This window comes from Pteropus medius, unplaced genomic scaffold (genome assembly GCF_902729225.1).
Source record: "Pteropus medius unplaced genomic scaffold, Ma_sr-lr_union100, whole genome shotgun sequence".
NCBI classification, from domain to species: Eukaryota; Metazoa; Chordata; class Mammalia; order Chiroptera; family Pteropodidae; genus Pteropus; species Pteropus medius.
Window position 1 is genome coordinate 3994974 of NW_024352784.1, and position 27941 is coordinate 4022914.

General features: G+C 37.8%; 1 protein-coding gene and 1 long non-coding RNA gene across 10 annotated transcripts in view; one reads left to right on the forward strand and one right to left on the reverse strand.

Annotated features, from left to right (window-relative positions):
- Positions 1–18114, reverse strand: part of FAM168A (family with sequence similarity 168 member A) — a 156559-nt gene extending 138445 nt beyond the window's left edge. For 3 of the 9 annotated variants that reach the window (XM_039848010.1, XM_039848005.1, XM_039848006.1), the window contains exon 1: positions 17670–18005. The gene's annotated coding sequence lies outside the window, so the exon portion shown is untranslated. Of the gene's footprint in view, positions 1–17669; positions 18006–18098 lie in introns of those variants that run through there. The other 6 variants (XM_039848011.1, XM_039848008.1, XM_039848004.1 and 3 more) reach the window with 5 other exon arrangements.
- Positions 18115–18280: 166 nt separating this feature from the next.
- LOC120590324 (uncharacterized) lies at positions 18281–26900 on the forward strand. The gene is made up of 3 exons (XR_005649677.1): positions 18281–18439; positions 22220–22347; positions 26686–26900. It is a non-coding gene; the product is annotated as an uncharacterized LOC120590324 (long non-coding RNA).
- The last annotated feature ends 1041 nt before the right edge of the window (positions 26901–27941 follow it).

Below are 27941 nucleotides of genomic sequence, written 5' to 3' on the forward strand. Positions count from 1 at the left end.
ACAACAAGCTCCTAGAGAAAAATGGACTCTGTCAGTTTAACAGTATCAACATGAAATGTAATGGTACTAGAAGTTGGCCATCTTTTCATAAATCCTGTGGCCAATGATGAAAGCAGTATCAAATTATCCCAACAGTTCACTAGTAGTCAGTCAAAAAGGAAGGAAGCCAATATTTATTGAGCCCCTACTATGTTAACAGGCATATACTAGGCATTATCACATATATTAACCCTAATATCCTTATAAAGTGGGCATCATAGCCCTATTGTGCAGATGAGCAAAATGAGGTTTATCCAAGGGCTAAGGGTTAGCCAATGAGAGTTAAGAGGTTTATCCAAGATCACCCAATAAGTGCCAGTGCCAAGATTTTAAAATTCAGTCCCCAAACTTCAAGTCTGAGGCTATTTCCTGGAATGATATACCATGGTTTGGTATCTTAAAGAATTAAAACAGTATTATGTCTGGAGGCCTTTAACTTCAGTGAGACAATCAAAATACTCCATGTACCTTACTGCTGTAATACAAGACTAGATGACAGAAAGAACAATCAGCTATATACATCTGAGGATAAGTACTAATTCATGTATATTACTAAAAAAATCGCTGTAATATCTAAGAGCTTAACAAATACTTTAATGTATCTTCAGAATATCTTACACTATAACTGAAAACCTAGCATAAGCTTTAAATCTGGTAAACTGCCTGCCACTCATTAGCTGAGAAACCTTATAGTTACTTAACTTCTCTGTATTTAAGTTTCTACATATGTAAAATGAAAACAATACCTATCTCTTAGAGTTCTAATTAAGATTTAGAGATAATGTATGTAAAACACCTAGGGCAATATCTAGCTTGTAGTAGCTGTTATCTTCCTTTGCTCTCTGTGGATATTCCCAACAAAACCATATAGATGAAAATCAAAAACTCAAACAAATGATTTTCCAATGTAAGGGGATGTGTGGTACCATGGAAAACAAATACTCGGATGACTTCAATTTTTATTTTCATCCAGATATTTTGAAATTGGCTAGACAAAATCTTTAAAAAAAAAAAAAGAAAGAAAGAAAGAAAGAAAATCCCAGATGACAATCAAAACCAAGCTCAGTTATTTTGTCTTGAATCTCTAAGCATAATTTCTTCCCCATTCAGAAGACCCTCTAGTTACCTAGTAACCACCTGCTAGCCCCAAACTAAAGAAAATTGGCTCTGTACTGGGCTAATTACCCAACCAGCCTGAACAATCTAAAACGAAGTCTGGAATAAAGCGAATTGTCAGCCAGAATGTTAGTGAAATTATCCACAACAGGAGACCTGAGAATCCAAATACCACTGGACAGTTATTTCCATGAGAATAAAATCACAATTTATGAGCCTTGCAAATTATACCATTATTAAAACAAACATCCCATTGAGGCTACAGCTATCAGATAAATGGCTTTATTGTCCTCATTGTTTCATCCACTGCAGCAAAGAGGTGCAAACTGAATGAGCAGTTACCAGAAGCAGCAATTTCTAGGAAATTACAATGCAGACCTCCATCTTAAGGCTCCCTTTGTGTTGGGCTATAAACGCTCTGGAAGGGAAGAGGAGAACAGAGAATCAACTCTTTTCCACCATACCCAAACTCAAAGACCCTGACAACTTCATAAGCAGAACTCACCAGTTATCCCCACATTTTCCTATTTGTTTTCCTCCCAAGAGGAAGAATTTGAACTCAGCAAATCCATTTTATTCACTAAGAAACCTTTACACAATTTTTCAACCCAAATAAACAGAGAGGAAAAAAAGAAAATGGCCCCTGGTTTCCCTGGCTCCCACAATACAAAGTACATCTAGCAACAGCAATGAGAATTAATGAGAAAGTACAAAAGCATGGAATCAACTACTCCCATTATTAGAAAAAAAAAATCCCTTTACAATAATTGCTAGCATCATAAACCTCGAACTGCATTTTCAGACTTAAATGGGAAATCTGAGACACTACCTAACGGCTATCTTGGGCCAAACTGCATCATGGAATGGGGAAGACAAGAGTAATCTCTTCAGTAATAGCTCATTGAACTCCACAAATCTGCCAATTTTGGAAACAGAAGGAAGGAAACTAGCATCGCTGGGTACTTACTATACAACAACCACTGTACACACATTATTTCTAATCCTCGCGAAAACCCTCTGAAGCAGAATAGACATCCCTTACTGACAGGTGAGAATTTAAGGCTCAGAGAAATTAAACAACTTGCCCAAAGTCATGCACCTCTTAAATTAAGATCTGAATTAAAGTTTCTCTGACTTTAAATTTTAAGTACTTTTAACCTTTGGTTTTTGCTTTTTTTGTGCTACCTATTGGCAGAATCTAATAAAATATACTTTAAACAAAACTCTAAGATATCAAATTTAAATGCTACCTGAACTTCTTACAAAGTTCTAACACTGCAAGGCAGTCATGGGACAATGCAGGTGAACTATGACTTCATCATATAATTCATCTTCAAAATTCTCCTTTAATCCTCTCAACAAATTTATGTGGTAAGATCCTCCCCAATTTTACATGTGAGAAAACTGAGGCTCAGACAGATTTTATGATTTGCCCAAAGCAGCATGAAAACTAAAACCCAGAACTTTGACTACAAGTTCATTGCTCATGCAGCTTTATTACAAAGCCAGACTTAGACATAAGCGTAAAGAACTCAAAAATCTGCTGTGGAGTTCTTTGCTTATTTATGAAGAAACATCTGTTCATAATTAATAGCATGTGGAACACACTGGGCATGGAGGAGGAAAGGAAGGAGCACCAGAAAGCCCTTCAGGGCCTCAAGCTGCCTAAATCTAAACTTTCCTGTTTCAAGAACACTAAGTACTCATTCTTTGGGAGGGGACAAAAGGTCTAGGTGACAGAAAAGCCATTTTGGAGCTATGAACTTCTAAATGTACTCTGGACCAACAACTGAAAACTGGGTTGGTAATACTGACTTCCAGGGATTGAAAGCCTGTTTTGTGTCAGGCACCCTGCTAGGCTCTTTCCACACACTATTCCTCTCTTCCTCAAGGTCATTTGGGCAGGTGATAGAAAACCTATTTTACAGGTGAGTAAACTAGGCTGAGAGATAAAATGACTTCTCCAAAGTCACTGAATATAGAGGCAGAATAGGGATCCGAATCCTGATTGGTCTGACTACAAAACCATTGTTTAATCTATAGCAACATAAAGCACATCAATGGTTGCTTGGATGGGGTATCAGGGAGAGCAGAAGGAAGGAATTATTTGCACATGGGTACCAGAAAACTTTTGGGAAATGATGGATCTATTCACTATCTGAATTCTGGTGATGGTTTCACAGGTGTATACATATGTAAAAACTTAGCAAACTACATTAAATTTGTGTCATTTACTGTTTCCCAACTTTACCTCAATAAAGCTGTTTAGGGGGGAAAAAACACACTGTTCTTTTTTCTAACCATTGAACAGGTCCCTAGAACGTCTGCCCTTCAATTGTGTCTGTTCATAATGAAGCCAGGCCAAAGAGCTCTTCTCAAACCAAGTGAGTTCTGATTTTATACAAACTATTAGTAAAACATCACTGAAAGTTTTAAGTACCTAAGAGTAACAAATTATTTCCAAACATCCTAGCACTCCAGTATACATTTCCATACAAATGAAACGCTAATTACAAAAGGTAGCCTGATAAAAGGATAGAGTATAAAGGCTATGGCATCACATAACCTGGACTGAATCCCACACTTGATTCTTTAAAGTGAATCTGGTCAGATTGCTAAATCTGCAGTTCCTCATTTATATAATGGAAGTGATAATAACAATGCTACCATTTAACTGAAATCCTACTATGTGCCAAACAGGAAACTAAGCACTTTATCTAATCCCATTTAATCCTCTCAGCAACTTTATACTGTAAATACCACTATAGCTCCACAGCATAGATGAAAATAGTTATAGAAAGATTAAGTAACTTTGAAGGCCACACAGCCAGTAAGTGGAAAGAGCTGTGATTTAAACTCGTCTTGTAAAATTATTCAGAGGACTAAACTTGAAGAAAGTAAAATACTACCAGTGTTAGTACAATAAAAATGACAGAACGCCCCCTCTATTCCTTAAAGCAAGCTTCTCCAAAGAAGTCTACTGTACTGAAAGGAAAAAAAATTAATATTCTACAAATTTAAATTCTAATTGATTAGGGCTAATGGTTAGCATTTTACCCATTTGATCCCTAATTCTCAGTCTACAAAGTAACTATTATTTTCTCTGTTTAACTGATGGGGAAAATTCAATTTTGAAATGTTAAACTCCAATAGTGGCAAAGACATAAGTCCTCTGACAGGAAGTGGAGATGTTTCCAGTTTGGTTGTTGCCATCCAAGGCACTCAGAACCACCCTCAATATTTTATCAGAGACCACTCCTTAAGCATCTTAAGCAGTATCTTCCATAAGAGCACAGAACTAAAATGTCATAGATTCTGTACTTAAAATTAAAACTCTTTGCCCTAATTCATGATGCTTACAGTAATCAAAGTCCCAAACTCTCAGTTTACCAGTGAGACCTTCATTCATTACAAGTGAGATTCCTGAATCTCTCAAAAATCAAATTCACTGAGTATCTACATGTCTACTGCATACATAGCTCCACTGACCCAGCTACAGGCAAGGAAGAGAGGAAAGTCTCATGAGAATGGGCTGAAGTATAGTGGAGATAACACCAGGGGAGTCAAAGGGAGGTGCAAAGGCCACAACAGAAAAGGCATTCCACTAAAACTCAGCCTAGAACATAAAGTAACTGTGACTGGTTGAGAAATTACAGTTGCTGACAGACCAGCCTGAAACTATGGATTGACTCTACAAGATCCTACTGATGCCTATTCTGTGCAAGGTCCAAAAATGGGCTCTTGAAAATAAAAGGATGATCAGATACGATCCCTACCTACAGACTAATAATAAATAAATGGACAATTACAATCAGGGCAACCCAGAAATGGGGCATCCAATCCTTACCTGAGAAAGTCAAGAAAAGTTTTCTGGAAAAGGTTACCTCCTAGGCTGAGTCTTAAAGGCTGAACAGGAGTTAAACCAATTAAGAGTTACAAAGAGATGTCCAGGCCCAGAGTGGAACACATGCAAAGACACTGAAACAAGAGGCATGGCACATCTGGAGAACAGCAAATACAGTACAATGTATACTTCATTAATAGCAAAGTAAAATGCACAAGCTGGGAGGATAGACAATGAATGACACTGGAGAGGGCATTACGGAGACGGTAATGAACTGCCTTACATACTACTGTACTAGGGAACCTAGACCTCATCTCAAAGATTTAAGTATTCAAGAGTTTCATGCTAACTCCCATCCAGGATACACTGACCCTTGGGTAAAGGGCAAGTAGGCTTTCAGATATGCTCTTTTATAATGGATAGGTGGTTTTCCCCTCCGTAACTCCACAGCCTAATCAAAACGTACTGTCAAAGCCATAAGACTCAAAAATATAGATATTACCACCAACATAAATAAATGTAGAAAAAGAAAAAGAACACACTCTTCCTTTGATCCTGGGGCAAGGTATTATGGAGAAATATTGGACCTTCTCAACAATGACTGGTACGGTTAGAAAAAAATTAGAAAGGGATGTTTCTCACATCTACTGACATTTTTAATTTAGAAAGAATGATCAATTTTGTAGTCATCTAGACTACAAAATTTTAAACGTTGAGGGAGAGTCAAATGCTGTACTATACCTGTATTGATTCACCAAGAAATCTGAGCAAACCACCAAAATTAGAGTTTACTGCCAGGAAGACGAAGTAAATTATAATCAGAAAACAAATCCCAAAATACAGGAACCAATAAATTCGATGTTTTATTTCTCTAACAAAAATGTTTTAAAAGCTAAAATATTGTTTATTCTTCACATGCTCAAAATCACATTAAATCTCACACTTTGTTCAAGAAGAACATATAGCAAGCACTATGGTAAATTCTTTATATGAATTACTTCATTCAATCCTCACAACTACTGGAAAAGAAGGCACTGTTATTAGTGCCCTTCCCTTTTTAAAGATTAAAAAATGAGGCACAAAAAAGTAGTAACTTACCCAAGGTCTCATAGCTGGTGAGGGGGAAAACAAGGGCAAAACAGATGTATTATCTATTTCTAAAAAGCTCATTATTTCTGAAAAGATCATTAATAACCTAAGGAAAATGCATCCCAGTGGTTCTTTCCAATTCCTAAATATCCAAATTATTTAAACAGTTTTATAGAGTTTATCATTAAGAAGACTGACACTTTCCCCAGAGCAACAAATGGTGACCAGATCCTAGTGTGCAAACTTTTTAGCGCCAATTCACACAGTAGCCCAGGAGTTAGGTTATATCCTACTCTATAAAAACTGGTTCATTCATTTAGCACTGACTCGATTATTCAACAAAAATGTATGAAGCCCTACTAGGTTCCAGGGATAAAGGATACACAAATAAGTGGTGAGACTGTCCTTGGACAGCACAGCACATAGGAAAGAGCACTCATAGGCTCTAGAGGCAGAAAAGTCAGGATAAATCCCACCCTAGTCACTTATGGCTAGTGAGCGTGAGTAGGCTTCATATCTTAGCCAAAATTTTCTCACAAATAAAATGAAATCATGACCGCCCTACAGGATAATCATGAGTTTAAATAAGATAACATACATGAAGGGCTTATCACAATGTAGGCATACAATGAAAATGTTAATTCTCCTCCTCCTGGAACTAAGGTTCCAGGCTATATAAGGGTGCTGGCTGAAAGGTAAAATAATGCTCAGTATTGACTTGTCTAGCCTACCTACTCCATTTTCCTCTACCCAATAGAGGTGAAAAACTAAAGTAATTACACAAAGTTTCTTGGCTGTGGCCTCATCTGCATTTTTTTTTTCCTACAGCAAATACTCCAGGTTAAGGATAGGAAGACCCAATACATCCAGAGAACCACTTTTATGCACAGCTATGCAAATTTCTCTAAAGGCCACTTCATACCTTTCCTTCATCACAATGTGGTGAGTAAGCATCAAGCCCAATGATTTTCTAAAATCATGACAAAGTTGTAAAACTCAACTCTAAAGTGCTTTGGTTCTACTAACCCTAGGAAAAACCACTGCTTTCATACTGGCTTTCAGAACAGTATTTTTAGTAAAGGTTTAATAAAACCACCAATTCCTCCAATAAGAAATAAGTGAAGACCAGAAACATAATGAAACTAATAAATAAAGTTAAACCATCTTGTATTGAACCAAGGCAGTGACACCAAACTGTAACAGTGTCATTGCATTCTTCATAGACATACACACACACACACAAATTGTTTCAGTTTCACTAAAGAATGTTTGTCATGAAGCCACAAAATTATTAATTTTATTAAATCTCAATCTCTTACACATCTTTTTAATATTCTATGATATGAGAAGTACACATAAAGTACTTCTGCATACCAAACTCCAAGAGTTATCTCAAGAAAAAGCACTAAAGCACTTGTGCAATTGAGTTGCAAGCTGAACTAGCTGCTCTTTTCATGAAACACCACTTTTACTTGAAAGAACGACTGGCAGACATACTATGATTATTCAGACTTGGATGTTTGGCAGACATTTTTTCAAAAATGAACAATGTGAGACTGTCACTTCAAGGAAAACAACTGTCAGTATTTGTTCCAATGATAAAAATTGAGCTTTCAAGCAAAATTAGAAAAGACTTGTCTGATGAGATTGGTAGTGATATTAACAGATGTGATTTTTTGACATTGTATAACAGAATATGTCAACATATAGTAGATGTGCATAACCCAGTGAACCAATATTTTCCAAATGGCCAATGCATGATGTTACAACATTATGCATGGGTAGAAAATCCAGTCAAAGTACAAAACACACCAATAGATTTTAATGTAACAGACTACGAAAAAGCTCATTGATATGGTTTCAGAGTCCACAGGGTAATGGGCCTTTAAGAAGCTATCAGCTCTCAAGTTTTGCTATAGTATCTAAAAAGAATATCCAGAATTATTTTGAAGAGCAACTATAACATTCCTCCCTTTTTCTAGCCACATATATCTGTGGGACTGCATTTTCTTTATATAATGCAAATGAAACAACCAATTACAACATATTAAATGTAAAAGCAGATATGTATCTAGTCAGACAGTAAAGAGATTTGGAAAAATGTAAAATAACATTCTAATTTTTTTGACTTGGGATAATACAGTGGTTTTCATAAAACTATGCTAACACTTAATAGGTTTATTGTTTTTAAATAAATTAATAAAGATTTTTAAATTTATTTTTTAATACAGTAAATATTGATACAACCCAAAATCAAAAGTTCTTCGGGGTCTTCAATAATTAATAAGAGTGAAGACACCAAAATAATTGAGAACTATTGCTACAAAGCAATGAACAAGAACAAACTATTACTACACAGAATATAAAGCTTAATGCAAAAAGCCAGTCATATGTTACAAAAATTCATAAACAAGCAAAAATAATCTATGGTATTGGAAGTCAAAATATGTTAGAGGAAGGTGTAATGTTTCCTTTCATGATCTGACTGGTGGTTACACTTTTTGCACACTTTTTTCTACATATGTTATATATACATCTCAATACAATTTTTTTTAATTTATATTTTCATTATAAACATAAACCCATACAAACATGTGCCTTAGGCTCACCTATAGAAGTTCTGTTAGAACTGAGACATGTATTTTTTCTTTAACAGATCCTCAAATGATTTTAATGTGTAACCAAGAAACTACTAATAGACAAGAGTTTAAAACTCAGGAGCTTTATATATAGCATAGTAAAAAGAACAAGGGAGATTAGATTTTTAATACAAGCTTTTCTTCTCTTACTACCTATGTAACCAAATGCGAACTACTTAGTCTCTATAGGCCTCAGCTGCTTCAGTTTTCTCTTCTGTAAAATGGGCACAATACCCTATATACTATAACTGTGAGGGTTAAATTACATAAAAAAGAGAAGCAACCAGCATATTGCCTATCACGGATACTCAAATATTATGTCCCTTTTGTCTTTCCATCCTCATCCCCTACCAGTCCTAAGGCCTGAAACATGAAAATATGCACCATGATCAACCTATGGACTGTAGATCAAATAAAATGGTATAATTTAAAGAAGTATGATTAGTGTAACTGTATTTACAAACAGGGATTTTTGCTATCAACTCAAAATAAAAAAGGAAGGAGGACACGTTAGAAAACTACGATATGTAGAAAAATTATAAAACAGAAGCTAGAAAATATGTGCATCAGCAGAAACTGTCAAGATTGAAGGACATGATCAGAAGGTAAATCAAGATCATAATCTCCAGTCAGCCAGGGATTGACACTTACTGAGAAAAATACATCAGCCCAAAGTTCCTTCAAAATGTCTGTATTTAAGAAAAAGCACAATCTATATCATCATAAAAATATGCATATGTTGAAAGTACCCAGATACCCGCCTAAACAAAATGAGGAGAGAGTTTTGTTAGAGCTTTATAAACCAAGGTGTTCTGAGAGTACCTTCATACAGAGATCAATGGCCCATTTAATAAAATGTTAAACTTTTACATAAACAGAGTAGTTTGACAAAAAAGATTCTGTGCAACTGTTTTCGATACTAAAGATATGCATACCTGTCCAAGGAACTAAATTTTATAATAAGCAAAAAATATAAACTTGCTTTTGTCTCTTTGCTTTTCATTTTCAATATTCTACAACTTCAAGTTTAATTTCTGATAACATACCAGAGATTGACAAACTACAGCCTGTTTTCATATGGCCTATGAGCAAAGAATGAAACACAGGAGGAGGAAAGGAGGGGGAAGAAGGAGGGGAAGAAAGAAAAAGAGAAATAACAAAGATCATACGTGATCCACAAAGCCTAAAACATTTTTTACAGAAAGCATTTACCAACCCCTGAGCACATCATCTTGTTTTCTACTTTTGAACCTTGTGCTATACATCATCATCATCATCAAAGCCTTTATCAACCCAATCAAATTCTAAATTCCATTCTTAATAAATAAAAACCTACATCTAGAAAAACACATATCACCCTGCTCATTAGAATATACTACTGGTTTGTCATCTGCCAGGAGCTAGGACTATAAAGATGACTACAACACAGTCATCTAAATGAAACTTAGTTAAGTGAAGGAGCAGACAGAAATGGTTCATTTTCCTAAAACTGGGCAAGCACTATGACAGAGACGTTTGGATGCTCCCTGTGAACAAAATGGGGGCACTATGACAACCTTCAGAGTTCTGAAAGGTTTCTTAGGGGAGATGCACTCAACCTAGAGAGATGAATAAAAGGCGAAACAGCAAGAGCAAAGGTGTGAAACTACAAGATTATCTGTAGATATCTGTTTAATATTACCAGTGATAGGAGATTAGGCAGGAGGAATACATAGGGACAGGTCATAAAAGGCCTAACGTGTCAGGTTAAACAGCTTAGACTCTACAGCCAATGAAGGGATTTAAGCATGGGAGTGACATGGACTTTTATACCTATTGGGTATATATTCTGACTGTTTGGTAGAAGGCAGTTTTACCAGATGGGTGATACAAAAACCAGTTAGAAGGCTGCTGCACTTGTCCAGGTGAGATCAGGGTCTAAACTAAGGTAGAAATAGTAGGAAAGGGAAGATGAATTCCAGAAATATTTAGAAGAATATATTTTGGGCTTTGAGAGAGAAAGGAAAAGAAAAGGCTAATGGCACAGATTCCTATCTTTAATGACTACAGGGATGGTAGTGCTTTTAAGTTACAACAAATTACAGGAAGAGATGCTTTTAACTTTTTGTGGGGGAGCGGGTATACAATGGCGGAGGTCGGAATAAGTAGATGGGAAAATGAGCTCTGATTTAGACCTACGGAATTTGAGGATCATCAAAATGGATGTAAGTCAGTGGTCAGTAGACAGCGAGATGTACAAGTCTGGAGCTGAGGAGAGAGCTCTGAGCTGGAGACAAATTTAAGAGTCATTAACATATATGTAGAAGTTAGAGCCAATAACAGCGTGGGCAAGGCTACTGAAGGAGAGAAGCTTAAAAAGTCCAGTGAACTAAGGAGCCAATCCTTACCCATTTACTGAGAAAGCAGAATCAATAAAGATATCTTCTTAAATATCGGCTAGTTTCAATAGCTTCAAAAATCTCTTCCTGCTAAACAACAAACTAAAAAGAGTAAAAATCATGAAATGTACTCAGTACACTCCATCTAATGGGCAAAGTAAAGATTAAGGAATTGAGTAGGGAAGAGGGCTTCCCAGGTGAACAGCACAGCATATGAAAATAATAGGAGCATGACAGTAAAGCATGTTTAGGGTTCTGCTTACTTGGTTGGTACAGTACATATACATACCAGAAAGTCCTAAAAAAGAGGCATAAAATAAGGCCTACAAGAACACTGGGAGAGAACAATCAAGGAAGACTCTGCTGCTGACAACAGAAACCGTTCTTAACCTCTCTTTCCCTGGCATATCCATATACCCTTTCAGGTCTCAGTTCAAGCATTAACTCTTCTAAGCATCTCTCTCTTTCCTGCTCACCCATGCAGATCAGGACATATCTACCTCCATACTCCCCATGCCCTTTGTCCACGGTCCTGCTGTAGCATTTATCACAATATGCTAAGGTTATGTATGACATGTCTGTCTCCCCACTAGGTTGACTATAAGTTCCCTAAGAGCAGGGAATTTTAATTTTTGTATTCCATACTCCCAGTACTCCCTTACTGCCATCTAATAATCACTCAACAAATATTTGTTGAACAGAAGTTTTAAACATATCTGTCATACATAAGACTACTAACTCCTTGGCCTTGGATGACATTGTGGTTATGGATTTATGTTCTTTGTTTTGCTTTACTTATGATAACATTAAAATAAATTAATAATCTAAATGTAAATTTGAGTGAGGGGAGATACGGCCCAAGAAAATGGTGAATAATAAAAGAACATCACGAAGGAAAAATTAGCTCTAAACAATTCATAAGTAAAATAAAAATAATAACAGTTGTAGCTACCATATTAAGCACAAACTATATATGTGGCAGTCAATGTGTCCCAGGTTCTTTGTCTTTATTTAATCCATACAACAACCCAACAATGAAGTTATTATCTCTCCTCTACTTATGCACAAATAACTCATTTCATTTTACTACTTTGTCTCTGTAATAAGTTACAAGTAGAAAACCAACAGGGAAATGACTGTTTGTATACAGCATTCTCCACTTCAATAAAGCCTTAAATTTGGAGCTAGCACGACAATAATGTGGAACCAGGTCCCAGAAATTCAAAATACTCTAGCACCTTCTACGTCCCACTATATCCAACAATCTTCAAGTTTCAAGGGAGAAACTTTGAACTGACTTTCATGTATTCCCTCCTCCACTGGCAGAACCAGAAGGCGAGAAACCAAATATGACAAGCTTTTTACCTCTGTGTGGGATGCCCTGATTCTAGTTTTGTAAACTAGGAGGGAAAAAAAACTAACATTTATATAGTCCTTCAAAGTTTAAGAAGTATTTTCACATTTATTATCTCATCTGAGCCTAATTTTACAGATAAATAAACCAGAGCTCCAAAAGGTAATTAAGGAATTTGGATTTCAAATCTCTTAGACAAAATATTCTTGGTGTTTAGGTTATCAAGCTTCTGATATGTATACTATGTATCTTATTTATGGTATTCTCTGTAAATCATATAACAGGCCCCCCAGCACAATCAGGTGAGGATCAATGTACCAGACTATCTTCTTGCAAAAAGAAAGATGCACAAAACTTCCAACCAAAAGAGTTAAGTGACTTACCAAAACATGATATGAAGGTCTAAGCTGTTATAACAAAAAATTAGTCTCTAGTAACTAAAGAACTCCTGCCAAAGAGAAAAAAACCTCTAAGATGGTGTTCTTTCACAGCTCACAAATGCTGCTACTACTCCCTCCGATTCCTACTTCCAAGTATAATTGATTCCCATCTGGATAATCTGATCATCCATAAATGCAAACTGGCTTCCTTTTGTTATCTAGACTACTCCACATATGTATGTATATACATATATATGCTGAAGAATATGTATTTATATGTATATTTATATACATACATATAATATATACATACATATAAATAAGAAGTGTTGCTGGGTAGTAGGACTATAGACAATTTTGTTCCCTTTCACTTTTTTGTAATTTCCAACTTCTACCATGAGAATGTTATTTTAACAATGGAAGAAATAAAGCTCTTTTAAAGTCAAAAATTAAGAATATCTAATAAGAATAAAGCAAGTCACATGAGAATACTTACACTATAATTCCATTTATATAAAGTTGCAAAGGTAAAAACATATTGTTTAGGATATGTAGTTATTTGGTAAAACTATAAAGAAAAGCAAAGGAATGAATGGTTCACACAAAATTCAGAAATCTGCTTACTTCTGAGGGAAGGAGATTCAATCAGGCAAGGGATCACAAGAGGCTTTAAAGGTACCAGAGATACTTTTTATTAAGCTGGTGGCAAAACACAGGTCTACAATTTATCATTTTTTAAGTGGAAGATTTATGTTATATACACTTATATATATATGATTTGTTTCACGATTTTAAAAAAAAGATATAAACAGGGTTGAGGAATCAGAATCTGGGGGTATGACCAGTCTCTTCCACCTACTGACTGAAACCTTAAGTCATTTAACCTCTCAAAGCAGTTTTTTCTTATTTTGTAGATGAGGAAGCTAACAACTAATATAGGTTTAGTACTTTACAGTTTAAAATTCCTAGACCACAGCACAAACATGCAAATATGCAGATAAACTGTGAGATGATAATACAAAGTTCTTAATAATAATACTAAGAACTCAATGGTAAGACGACACAAAGCTATTCACTTTCTAGTCTCTTCCTATATAATAATGGCAATAACTAATACTAATAATGGCAATAACTAATACTTTTTAATGTGTACTACGTAATATACTGTGCTAAATGCTTTCCACGATTTATTGTTTAATCCTCAGAATAACTTTATGAGATTAATTCTTATACCCACTTTACAGATGAGACTATTGTACCCAAGGTCACACAGGTAGTAAATGGATAGACTTCAGAACCCAGATTCTTCACCATACTCTTTTTGCCTCACTTCTGTGTCTCTCCCACGACACTGAGCTCATTGACAACTGTTTTTTGTTCATATTCATTTCCCCTGGCACTTAGCAAGCAATAAGTAAATAAATATTGAACAAATATTTTACATATGCAGTGTTTTCAGGACATAAAGTTATCTCTAGACATGAACTGATTTGTTCCCCTTGACAGCTTTGTGAAATATGAAAGGTGTTTCTTTTTAAACCATTTTAACCATATTTAAGAGTATAATTCAGTGGAAGTAAGTACATTCATAATGTTGTATAACCATTACCACGAGGTATGAAAGGTTTTTAATGACTTTCCTGAAATCACTCAGTTATCAAGTGCTGGTATGGGGATTTAAACTCTCAACCCCTAAATTCATAGGCTATTCATTCTACCAAGATGCCTGTCTACCAATACCTCCATCTGCTCTCCCCTTCTCACCAGAATATCAGAAGAATCAAATGAGATATAGATGCTAAAACTTTACATACATTTCTACAGCACAGGTGACCACAGCTGTGAGAGGGGAAAAATCCACCACGACATCTCTCCCAGGCAATTACTTTTCATTTTGAGCTTTCCAAATCTGCTTTTAATATAAATTTTGCACCTCAAGATCAAGCCTGAGGATCTACAAAAGCAATGTCGGGACCCCAGAGTAAACTTTTGAGAAAAAAATGCTTGCATTAATTAGATTAAATGCTCATTTAATTACAAGTAATTGCTCAAACCTGATTTTTATTGTAATACAGAAAGCTTCCTCATTAAAAAAACACTTTCAATTCCAAGTCCAAACTTCTATCATTTTGCCCATTTTGAAACTACAAAAAAAAAAAATTCTAAATATTGAGTATTTTTATTTGCTCTGCTGTGAAAGCCAAAGAAATGATTTGCTTGTGAGCTGAACTCCAAAGCTTAAACAAAAAGAATTATTTTGATCCCATTGGTGCCAATTTTATCCTTTTTACATCCCTCCCCATTTTTTCCGTCTGAGCTCTAATCAACAACTACTTCATTTTAATACTTCATAGTTATTGCAATTAAGTCCAGAAAATTGTTTCCCTAAAGATGTTTCCTCGATGCACACCTCTCTATACCTCCCCACATCACCATTCTGCCATGAGAATAGAGTATCATTTAGCTTTAAATAAAATTTATAATGAATATATGGACATAGTGTTTCTTTAGTTAATATGTCCACATTAATTCTATCTTCTAAAAAATAAAATAAAAATAATTCTATGTTTTATTTATCCACATCTGACAGAATTCTGACCAACTGAATTCCTGTGAAGAAAATGCAATCTACAGAAATATAGTCCAATTATTTTAAATCTTATCAAGTAATGTCAGAAGAGAATCAAATGAAAAACTCCATCAATACCAAACCATCTCATCAATGAATATTTATGACATTTCTATATATCCTGTCTTCTGTTTACATAAAGCGATGGTGCCAAAATTCATCTCAGGATTATTAGCCTACAATACAATGATAGGCCTAATTGCCTTACAAACCAGGACACCAATAAATGGAGTCTTCAAGCAATCAATTTGAAGAGGAGAAAAAAAAGGCCTAAGCTCTTTCTGCAGACATCCACCCTGCCTGACTAGGAAATAAATTCAGCTTTATATTTTTCAGTCTCATTCATCGCTTCTCAAGCAAGGAAAGCTCCCTTAGCTACCTCAAGCTCATCAAATATATTTAATTCTAAATTCCAGGACTAATTTTTAAATGCGCCAGGGGGAGGGCAGAAAGAAGGCAGAGACATCATATAGAAAGCTATCTGTCACATGCCAGTTTTATCTTCTCCACCTTTAGTTTGGAAGTGGGATTTTTTTCTCTCAACTTTCTTTTTATATGAACACAGGCATACCACATTTTATTGAGCTTCATGTTATTGCTCTTCACAGATGTTGCAGTTTTTACAAATTGAAGGCAAGACCCTCCACCAGCAATAAGATCATGACTCACTTTATTGCAATACTCGCTTATTGCAGTGGTCTGGACAGGAGCCTGCACTATCTCCAAGGTGTGCCTATAACAGAAGACACTCTCCCCTCCTCAATTCTACCTAACTGAAGCCCCTCACAACTTTACCCTTTGGGATGTTTACTTCCAAATAATAATATAAATGAAACAAAGATTAAACTAACGGCTTAAGATGTCCTCTAGGAGATTCTTTAACGTACCTTCTCTGTCCCCTACAAAGTCTTCTATGATTACGGTCCCTCCTCCAACCATGGCCTCCAAAGCTGTCCATTTAAGTCTAACCCTTAACCCTCTTCTGTCTCTTGGAGGCCATCCAAATCCTTCCTCTCCAGAATCATCCAATCCACCTCTTCCCAGCACTGCTTGCTGCCCTTCTCCATCCTCTCGGCCTCATCCATACCAACAATTCCATGTCTCCCACTCCTTAGATGACCCTTCTGATACCTCACCATCAGCAACCACCTCTCCAGTCCTACCAGTTCATCTTAGACATTACTTCTCCAAAACTCCCTCTGCCACCTTCGCCAAGAGATATTTTCTTCAAGACACCATCCCCCAACATCGCTCACCACCTGCCACTATTCTTTCAGCGAATCCAGCTCCGCAGCGTTTTCTGTCGTGCCCTCTGCCTCGACCCTGCACCCAGGGAGCCACCTATGCCCCCTTCCAGTGGTTCTAAGATCATCCTAAAATCCTATCCCACTGTGCCACCCCACTCCCCACCCCGGCCTAATCTCAAATTTCGTCCACTCACTTTGGGCCTAATTTCTAATTTATCCCCCTCCTGCCAGCTCACCATCACACTCTCCTTAACGAGTCCCACCTCCACCAGCTTCTATTCCAACCTCCATAAGCACTCCCCAGGAAAACCCCAAATTCTACCTCCTTTGCTCTCCCAACCCACGCTATTCCATAAGTCTCCACAAATTCCACCACCCCCAGATGGCAAACGCCCACTCTTCAAGCTCAGGTCTCAACCCATGCCAAGCCCCTCACCCCCAGCTTCTACCACTTCTATTAGCCTGCCCTAGGTCCACCCCAAATTGCACCTCCTGAATTCATCAGCCACCCCCCGGTCTATCCAATCCTGCAATTACACTTATTGAAATGATCCCCACGCCCGAATCCCAAACTGTCAACTGCTCCAAGCCAACCCCAAATCCACCACCCTAATTCAGTCCTCCTCCATTAAAAGCTACCCCATTCCAGTCTTTCATCTAGCTTCCCCCAAACCATCCCAAATTCCCGACACTTGAACCCACGCTCTTGTCCCAAGTCCAGTTATTCTCCATTAAAAGTCCCTTCCTGTCGCCGCCCCTCCCAACCTGCTTGGGTCCCACCCTCACCCCACCCCCAGCCCGCGCCTGGACAAGTCTCCCCAGCCAGCCCGCCGTTCCATCGCGACCTCAACCCCCTTCCCCCAACCCGCGCTCCGCAGCCCCCACTCTCATCTTCCCCAATGCCACCGGCCCAGGCTCAGGGGGAGCGGACCGGAGGGGGGGTAGTCTGCTCACCGGCGAGCCGCTGCAGACGAAAACCGCGGCGGCGGTGGCTGAGGCGGCGATGCCCTTGTCTTCTCTGTAGGCTAAAGAAGCAACGCTCTCGCTCCCTCGCCCGTGTCCAGTAAGGTGGCGGATGGCGCGCAGGAACCAGGAGCCTCCTCCTCTTCAGCGACTCGGCTCTGAATCCTCTGCAGTAGCCGCCGAGAAGCCCGACGGGTGGGGGGAGGGGACGCTCGGCTGCGGGCGAGAGAGGAGGAGGCGAAGGGAAGGGGGGGAACCTATAAGAAGGGCGGGGAAGAAGCGGCGCAGCACCGCGACACGTCCCACAGCCTTAGCGTGTAAAGACCACAACTCCCGGCGTGCCCTGCTTCGGCCCGCGCGCGGCCTGCGCAGCCTGCCGCGCGCCCAACGCGGAGGAGCCGGGCCCTCCCGCTCACATACAGTGGCGTGAAGCCAATCGCCGAGAGCAGCTTTTGTAGTTTCAAAGACCACATGTGAAGGGAGTTAGGTCACTCCTGGCCCCATCTTCCCTGGGTGTTAATGATCTCAGCACCTCAAACCTCGTGCCCCGACACCGCCGTCGCTGTTCGCTGGACTACGTTTCCCAGCATACCCCACAGCTTCCCGCCTTCCTTCCGGCCCTTTCTCAGACCCGGAACTACAATTCCCAGGGAGCGTGGTCCTGCGAAATGCTGGGAGATGCAGTTCTCAGTTCTGCCTCCATGTTACGAAAAAGAAGTGAAGGAGAAGGAAAAAAGGAACGAATATGCCAACCCACCGAGGTGAGGCCTAGATAGGCTAGATCACCTGTAAGATTATACTCTTTTCGCCATCCCCGTTGCCACCATCTCACACCAGAACTAATGTCTCAGATTCCTTCTGGTCTCCCTGCAAACCTGAGGACGGTTTGGCAACTCGAATCCAAATATAAAATGGGCATAATACTTGACCCAGCTTCATTATTTTTAAGAGTTTACCTTAAAAAGATAATCAATTTGGAAAAGATGAATGCACAAGGTTATATGAGGTTATTGATTATAAGAGGAAGAAAAGTCCATCAATAGAGGCTGATTAAATAAAGTATATATACAAACAATGCAGTACTAAGTAGCCATTTAAAATAATAGATATAAATCTATTTACTGACATGAAAAGCTATTCACATTTTATTCTCAAGGGAAAAATATTGATAACAACAGCATGTTTAGAATTGTCCAACTTACATGAAGTTTGAGATAGTATTCTATAATCACAGATTTCAGGGAAAAGGGTCTAAAAATATTATCTGGAGGAAAGGGTATCAGATTTCAAAAAATTTTTATTTTCACATTGCCTAAATTGTTTAAAAGCACATAATTTTTTAAACTATAAGACTATTTTCAAAAATACAATTTCAACTCCAACAACCTTTCTTTGCTGCCTAAAAGCTTTCCCTGGCTTCCTATTGCCCTCAGTAATAACCCAAGAGTAGGCCTGTCTGGTTTTTCTTGTGAGCTCAACAGTTCCACTATTAAATAACGGTCACTTAAATATCATAAAAGTTAATTTAGTAGGGAGAATTTTCTGTTTTCATTGGTCTCTTCTCAAATGTTTCCTTCTGGGCTTCCCACACCCATTTCCACTCCTTATCTCCTATTCATTCTTGAAATTCGAGACAAAGTCCTACCTTCCGTAGAACATATTTTAGGCACACTGATTTTCCTTACATCTGAATTTTTACAGCAGTAGCTTCCAATCCGTGGGCCAGAGATCACTTTGGGGAGGGGAAGTAGGCGGGGAGGAACAGTTATTATAAAGGGTCTACAAAAATAAGTAAATAAATAATTTTTAAGAAGGGTCTACAAAGTTCTACTTAAAGTATTGTCTATAGACTGAATAAGTTTTACACTAAAAAAAAAATTCCCCTTCTGTGTCCAGCTCTCCTAAAATATGGAATATGGTATCAAATGATCTCTGATTTAGCATAAATCTTGTACTCAATGACAGTGTTTTAGATTTCATATGTCATTATTCCTCGGTGTTGTGCAAGAAACACGAGAACATTCAAGCTAGCTAGCCCACTGGAGAACTAGCTAGCCCACTGGAGAACTACAGGCCTGCTGGAGAAAGCCCAGGTTGCCAAGATTATTGCTTAACAGTCCTGCTGCAGCCAGTCCTTCAGCCTTACCCCACCAAAGTCTACTTACACTCCTATCCCTTAGAACTCACTTTCTCCAAATACATCAAGCACTGTTTTTCTCAAACTGCATATCTCGTTTTTTCGTCCTATTTGTCCAGCCTTAAAATCCCACTCTCACCCCCCAAAAATATACTACTTCTCTCTAGTCTGAGAATAGTTAAGAAAAGTTCTTAGGACATGTTGGCTATATCCCTTCCCCTCTCTGAGTTTCATTGGCCATCCCCTCTTCTAAAACCTTTCACTCCTTCTTTTCCCTTTTTCTCCAACTGCCAGAAAGTGGGGGCTGGGTAATCAAAATTAGAAAGAGTCTGGTCTGTCCTAACAACAAAGGATTATCTGAGTTAGGAGAATAGGTATGAGGAAGCTTACTGGACTAGGAATCTGGAAATTAGATCCTGAATTAGACTTTGTATGGACATGCTAGGTGACTTCAGTGTTTATATCTGTAAATGGAAGAAATGATTCCTGCCCTGTCACCTGAAAAGATTATTAGGAAAATCCAAAAAAACAACATATATGAAAGTGTTTTTGAAGATTGTAAAATGCTAATTATAGTCCAAACCCTTCATCTAATTTGAGAATTCTTTCTCCAAATCCCTACTATGTCTTGGCATGTAAACTCTTTACTCAGAATTATACCATTATTAATGAATTTATTGAAGTATTTAAGGAATTAACTCCACTAAAACCATTTAGTTCCTTGATAAATTTTCTATATAGCACAGTTAAACAATTTCTAACTTTTCTAGATTTTTTCTATATTGAATTTTCATCAAGCTATATGCTTTTCTCTATCAATTTTACAAGAAAGATTTGATTCATCAGTTACCCTTATTGATTTTTAATGATTATTGCTTCAGCCGTTATGAAATTTCTAGTCATTATTGCCACCAAGTTCATCTTTTCCTGGGAGCAATTTGAGCCATTGTCAGTTTTATTTTGTGTTGATTATTTCTACCAAGGGGAATTTTCCCAGGGGTCAACTTTGCCATGTTCAGGGTTACCAACAAAGAAGGGATCATTCAGTTTGCTTTTCCATCCACGATAAATTTTTACCACGTGTATTTTAGCCACTGTCAGTTTTATTTTATGTTGATTATTTCCTACCACATCCAATTTTTTTCTGCAACCCAAGTAAAACAAACTCAGAGTCAAAATGACAGTGTCAGAACACTATCCTTTGCCTGTTACTGTCTGATTAATGACTGTGAGATGGTTTTTTTCTCACCTATGTTAATGAGCTGGCTCTCTCTCAAAGCATCTCTTTAAGAGCCTTGGCACATTTGTGGGCTGGAGTGTTACTTTAAGAATTGCTTTAGAATTGCAGGAAAATGGACATTAGAGACCGTGTTAGGAGAACTGATCTTTAATGAGCCAGGTGCTGTGCTGGTGTCTAAGATCCATTATCTCATTTAATCTTTCAGCCTAAATGTCCTTCGCATGACCATTTTATGGTAAAGGAAATTGAGACCCAGAGAGCGGAAGGCCAAGTTAGGATCAGAAACCAGACCCTGGTGTAATTCTGTTAGTGCAATTTGAATGATCCTAAGTTCCAAAGTTATCTAATTTTTGAGTTTAGCTAAGATATGAAAAGAAAAATACATGCATGTAAACAAAGCATTCTCGAAGAGGTTTTTGTGACAGCAAATGAGACAGAGTGTAAAAATGTTTTGTAAATGACCAAACACTGGGCAAATGAACCATTTGTGATGAAAGCTGTTATATAAACGTGTTATGGCAGCTAGACAGAATGCTAGAAAATTAATAACACACTACTAACGTTCAATAGATTGGTATCAAATGCCCATCATAATATTTAATTCTAGTAGCCAATATAAAAGGAATAAGATTGCATCCTGCCTATCATTTAAGACCTAAGTCAGGCATCAAGAAGCCTTTCCTGACCCCCATTTAGGTTAAGAGCCCACTTATCTCCCACAGCCTGCTAACATTGTCATAGTTATTATCTATTTACTACCCTCAGGGAAAAGAACCAAGGTGATCTGGTTCCTCTCTGTGGCCAGTGCTCAGTTCAGTCCAGAGCTTCTCACAGGGTAAGGCTTCAGAAAATGGTGGTCGAATTAATTAATCAATTAACATGACAAGTATATAGACTGTATAAATAATCAAAATGATAAGGAAAAAAAACCAATAAAGCTGAAAAAATTTTAAACAAGGGAAAATTGTACATTAAATAAAGTTAAGAGCAAAAGTAAATCACAAATTAATCTGCACGAACTGATTACAGCTACCTAAGCTCCCATGCAGCAGCAGCAGTATAAGGAAAGAGTTTTGACGTCCTCAGTTCAAATCCCACCTCAGCCAGGATTGGGCATCCTCAGTCAAGTCTGTTCCTCTCCTTCACCTTTTTCCTTGTCCACAGAATGGCTGGCCTTGCAGAACTCCCAGGGCAGAGAAGAGAGCTAATTAAGGTACCAGATACTTTCCATGCTGTGAAGAGCTGACAAAAGCGAGAGTTGTTACTAACAAATGCCAGAAAAGAACTGGGAGGTAAGTTTACGTTAGGGAGGATCCTTTACATAAATTGTGCTGCTCAAATGCATAAACTTAAAAATAAAAAAGGCATACCAAATATAGTGAGTTGAATTGTGCCTCCCCAAAAAATACAGGCATACCTCATTTTATTGCACTTCGCTTTATTGTGCTTCACAGACGTTTCGGTTTTTTACAAATTGAAGGCAAGACCCTCCACCAGCAAGAAGTTACGACTTGCTTTATTGTAGTGGTCTAGAACTGTAATCTCCGGCATATGCCCATATGTCCAAATCCTAATGCCAATATCTGTAAATGTAACCTTACTTAGAAGTAGGGTCTCAGCCTTTAAGAATATCAGGATGAGAGTCATCTAATGAGCCTGTTTTTATGAGGGAAGAGAGAGGAGATTTGAGACACAGAGAGACCAAGGGGAAAGCCATGTGAAGGTACAGGCAAAGATCAGTCATGCACCCCAAACCAAGGAACACTAAGGATTGCCAACAGCCTCCTGAAGCTAGGATAGAGGCACGGAGGGATTCTCCCTCAGAAACTGTAGAAGGAACCACCTTGCCAATACCTTGATTTCAGACTTCTGGCCTCCACAACTGTGAGAAAATAAATTTCTATTGTTTGAAGCCACCCAGTTTGTGGCAAGTTGTTAAGACAGCCCTAGGAAATTAATACAGCAATTTAGCTGGAAACCCAAGTAATCAAATCATCAGCAAATATTTCAAGTCCTCCAAACAGATTCAGAGGAGCCTATTTTGGGAAACGTTTATCAGTTCTATTTAATTTGTCATCTCTAACAGCAGCTATGGAAAATTGGTGTTAATGTCCATTGTCTTCAAATCTGTGCCTTTTCTCTTTTTAACACTTACTGCACTCTTAGTTCTTGCCCTGTCTCTTGAGATCGCTCATATTCTGAATTAGGTGAAGAACTATGGTGTCACACAAACTGCATAGACATGATGAAGACAGATCTGGGTTCATATCCCAGCTCAGTCACCTAGAACCTATGACATTGGGAAAATCATTTCTCCTTACTGGACCACCATGTCTTCAATTGGATACTTATTCATTATAAGGTTTGGGGCTTGGAAATGTGTGTGACCTGCTCTCTGGATGTGAAGGAGGAATAGCATATGGTAGACAGAAGTAAATAGCTATCCACTAAGCATGAAAGGGGACTTTCCAAATATTTTTCTAAACATAAGACCCCAGATCCTTTGAGAGAGAAGGAGTCCAAATAATGACCAGAAATTAAGTTAGCTTTAATTTGATTTAAATTAATAAAGTAATATGTCATTTCTTACTTCTCTAAGTTTGTGGAGTAAGATTCATAGCTACTACATAATCAACAGAAAAAATAAAACCGACAGCAGCTAAATTGCACACAATGAAATTACTTATTGACTAAAATCTGATGGAAAAATAAAACATCTTCCAGACAAAATGTAAATCTGTAAAATTTCTCCAGGAAAAGTGAACTTGATAGAAGATAGAAATAATGATCATAAAACTGACAATGGCAGAGCTTTAATTATTAAACTGTGATATGGATGTTTTAAATTGACAAATCATCATTATAAAACTTAAACAGAAAATTATTTTTCAGATGAAGATAATTATAGCTCAATTTAAATGAAAATGGATTAAATTGGAAATAGATTTAAAGGCTGTGTAGAAAAATCAAAGGTATTGAACTGACCCAATGGCATTTGTTCTAGGAAATATTTTCTCAGTGAAAAGTAATCAATATGACATAATTTTATCTAAAAATCTGTATTGAAAAACACAAGACAAAAACATCCTTAGGGGCCAAACAGTGGGCCAAATATCCTGGCCTCTCTGCTAAAGCTCCTAGAGAAAAATAGAAATGGAGACTAGGCCAGGTCTTTGCTGATCTACATTTTACCGAGGATATTTCTCTGGTTCTTCCATTCACAAAAATTTTCATTGTGTGCAATTTCACTGTTGTTTTATTTTTTTTCTGTGGATCATGTAATGGTCAGTGCTCATGTAGTAAAGGTTCCTGCGTTAGGGCCCTAGTACTTAACATTCTCTTTGTCCATTCATTGCTCCATCTGTCCACTCAGCAGTTAGCTACCAAACACCTACGCAGTACCAGGCCCTGGCAGAGGAATCAGGTCAAGCCCCTGCCCTCAAATAATGACAGTTTTACTTCTTTTTTCTAATCCTACACTTTTTATTGTTATTTCATTGGGGAGGACCTCCAGCACAATGTTAAATAGAAGTGGTGATTGTGGGCACCCTATTCTCATTCCCCTCTCAAGGGAAAAGATTTTTATATTTCACCAGTAAGTATGATGTTTGATATAGGGTTTTTGTTCATGTAGTTTTTCAGATAAGGGAAGTTCTCTTCTCTTCTTAGTTTGAAAAGGATTTTATCATAAATGGGTAGTAACTTTCATCAAAAGATTTTTCTACATCTCTTGAGATGATCCTGTGATTTTTCTGAACTTTACTCTGTGAGTGTGGTAAATTATATTGATTAATTTTTAAATGTCAAATGTCAAATCTTGTATTCCTGGAGAAACACCAATTGGTTGTATAGTAGTATCTTATTTATAGAACTTTGGATTTGGTTTACTGATTATTTTTATTTTTTTAAATTTTTGCATCTTGCTTTGGCCTGTAATTTTCCTTCCTTGTAATGTCCTTGTTAGGTTTTTATATCTAAGTGTTGCTGACCACATAAAATAAGTTGAGAAATATTACCACTTTTTCTGTTCTCTGGAAGCAACTGAACCTGGAGTTGTCTTTGTGGGAGATTTAATGAAAACTTTAATTTCTTTAATAGAAATGGACTACTCAGTTTTCATATTTCTTCTTGTGTCAATTTTAGTAGGCTGTGATTTTTTGTTTGTTTGTTTGTTTTTAGGAATTCACCCATTTAATCTGAATTTTCAAGTTTGTTGGGATATAATTATAATAGCCTCTCAACTTTTTAATGAATGCAGAATCTGTAGTGACTGCACTCATTTCTAAAGTGATACTTGTGTCTCCTCTTTTATGCTTTCATCAATCTTGCCAGACGTTAATCAATTTTAGTAGTCTTGTCAGAGAATTAACTTTTGGTTCTTTTGATCCTTGTTTTCCATTTTATTAACTTTATTATTTTGTTCCTTCTACTTTATTTAGATTTGATTTCTGGATGTTTTTCCTAACTATTTGAGGTAAATATTTAGATAATTGATTTTCAGCCATTTTTTCTTTCCAATATATACGGTTAAAGCTACAAATTTCACCTAAGCTTGGCTTTAGCTGCTTTCCACAAGTTTTGACATATCGTATTTTCATTATCGTCTAATTCAAATATTTTCTAACGTCTATTGTAGTTTATTTTTTTGACTCATGAATTATTTTGTAGTATACTGTTAAATTTCCAAATACTTTGGGATTCTCCAGTTTTCTTTTGTTTTTGGTTACTAGCATAATTCAATTGCGGTTACCGAGCATATTCTATATGATTTCAGTTTTTTGGAATTTTATTAGACTTACATTATATCCCAGAAGATCAATAAATTTTCCATGTACATTGTCATACTGAACTCCTGGAAGTTCCTTGAATACAGATTTTGCTTTTCCTTGCATGATCTTTTTGTCTAAACCATGTGTCACAAACTCAAATACCTACATTAGAAAGGGACAGAGAGAAGCCTTTAGACTCCAAAACTTGCACAGACAGGAAATAGACTGAAAAAACTACTCAGCTACAAACACAGGCTACCTTTCATGAAAAAGTAAGGATGACTCAGGGGGCAGAACCAAGAACCACAGAGAAGTATTCCCAAGTTGGGGAACTGCTTAATTTCAGAATCAATGTGTGCCCTGCTTGAGTTTAGAATTGCTATGGACCAGTAACTTCTATGTGCTTCCTGTTTTCTCCGTTTTTGAATAGAAAGGTTTATAGCAGTTTTCCTAGGCCTGTCCCACCATGGTATGTTGGATCGGTAGAGAACAGATAACTTGTCTTTCATTCAAAGATGTTTTGAGAAAGCAGAACTATCATTGATGAAAATACTTAAGGAATTACTCCCAAGAAGCCTCATTTGCATCTGAATTTGACTAAAATAGTGAAATTCTGGATGAAATCCAGAAAAAGTTGATGCTCTGATGGGATGCAACTTTTGAGGGCCTTGGAAGAGGGTAAGGGTATTTTGCATGTAGAAGAGATATAAATCTTTAGGGTCAAGAAAGCAGATTATGTTAGCCAGTCTGCAATATGGCCTGCAATAATTCTTACCTCCTGATATTCACACCTCCAACAGAGTGTAACTTCTGAGATGAGGTAATAAAACGCTTTGTGGCTTCTGCCTCATTTTCTCTTAGATCACTTGCTTTGGCAGAAGCCAGCTGCCATGTCGTGAGAACAGATTCACATTATGAGGAACTAAGACCTCCTGCCAACAACCAAGCTTCCTGTCAAGCCTTCAGATGACTGCAACCTCACGAAACCCCTGAATCACGTAGTTAGGCCACACTTCTAAATTCCTGACCACAGAAAATAGGTGAGACAATAAATGTCTATTGTTTTAAGCCACTAAGTTTTGGGATAATTTCTTATGTAGAATAGATCATTTATACTACTACTTGGACTGCTTATGCTTGAACTGTTAAAAAAGATCTATCTGGGGGGGAAAATGGCATACACGAAAGAGGCTCTGTTCATCCCTCTGGTGATCAAATCAAAGTTGTGATGGAAACAAGGAGCAACAGAAAGGAAAAATCGCCTGGGATGAACAAGCCATACAACTACGGAGAAATCCAAGAAATCACCCTGTAACGGCAGAAGGTCAGATGGGGTGAGGACGCCGGGCTGCCTAGTATCAGGTGGCTGAGTGAGACGGAGGCTGGGGCAGCAGCAGACTCCTCTTAAAGGGGCTGGGTCCGCGAGCAGATTTTTGCAGTGATGGACCTGCTCACTCTGAGCACCAGTGCCAATTCAGCTGTGTGCAGGGGGCACCAGAAACTTACAGGGAGACATTGTCGGAGTGAAGGGCCGAAGCGAGACTCGCTCTGTACAGAAGTACCGGCGGTATCCATTGTTCCCTGTTGAGCCCTCCCCACTCCCAGTGCATGGACACAGTGCCGCCATACCTGTGACGTCATCAAACTAGATAACAGAGGTCACTCTGCCCAGAGGATTCCTTGAAACCCCGCCTCCACCAACTCACGGCCCCACCCAAGCCACATCCAGGTATAGCCTCAGCGAGTCAGATGCTCCTTCCTGAGCAGCACCTAGATTCTCACTGGAGGCAGCTGGCCTTGGTTTAAGCACAGCATCTGTGGATTGTTTGCTGAATCTTAACAGGTGGCCCCAGAAAGGCAGGGGCTTGGGCTAAATTTGGCCTGTAGCTGAACCCCTCTCAGGACTGTGCCACTGGACACCTACTTCACAAATCCACACTAATAAGACCGGGAGACTTAGGAGCTCTGCTTAGTACATAGAAACAGACATACAAAGGCAGCCAAAATGGGAAGACAAAAAAGCGGAAATCACATGAGAGAACAGAACAGAGATCCAGATATAATGGAGTCAAGTAATCTAACAGATGCAGAGTTCAAAACACTGGTTATAAAGATGC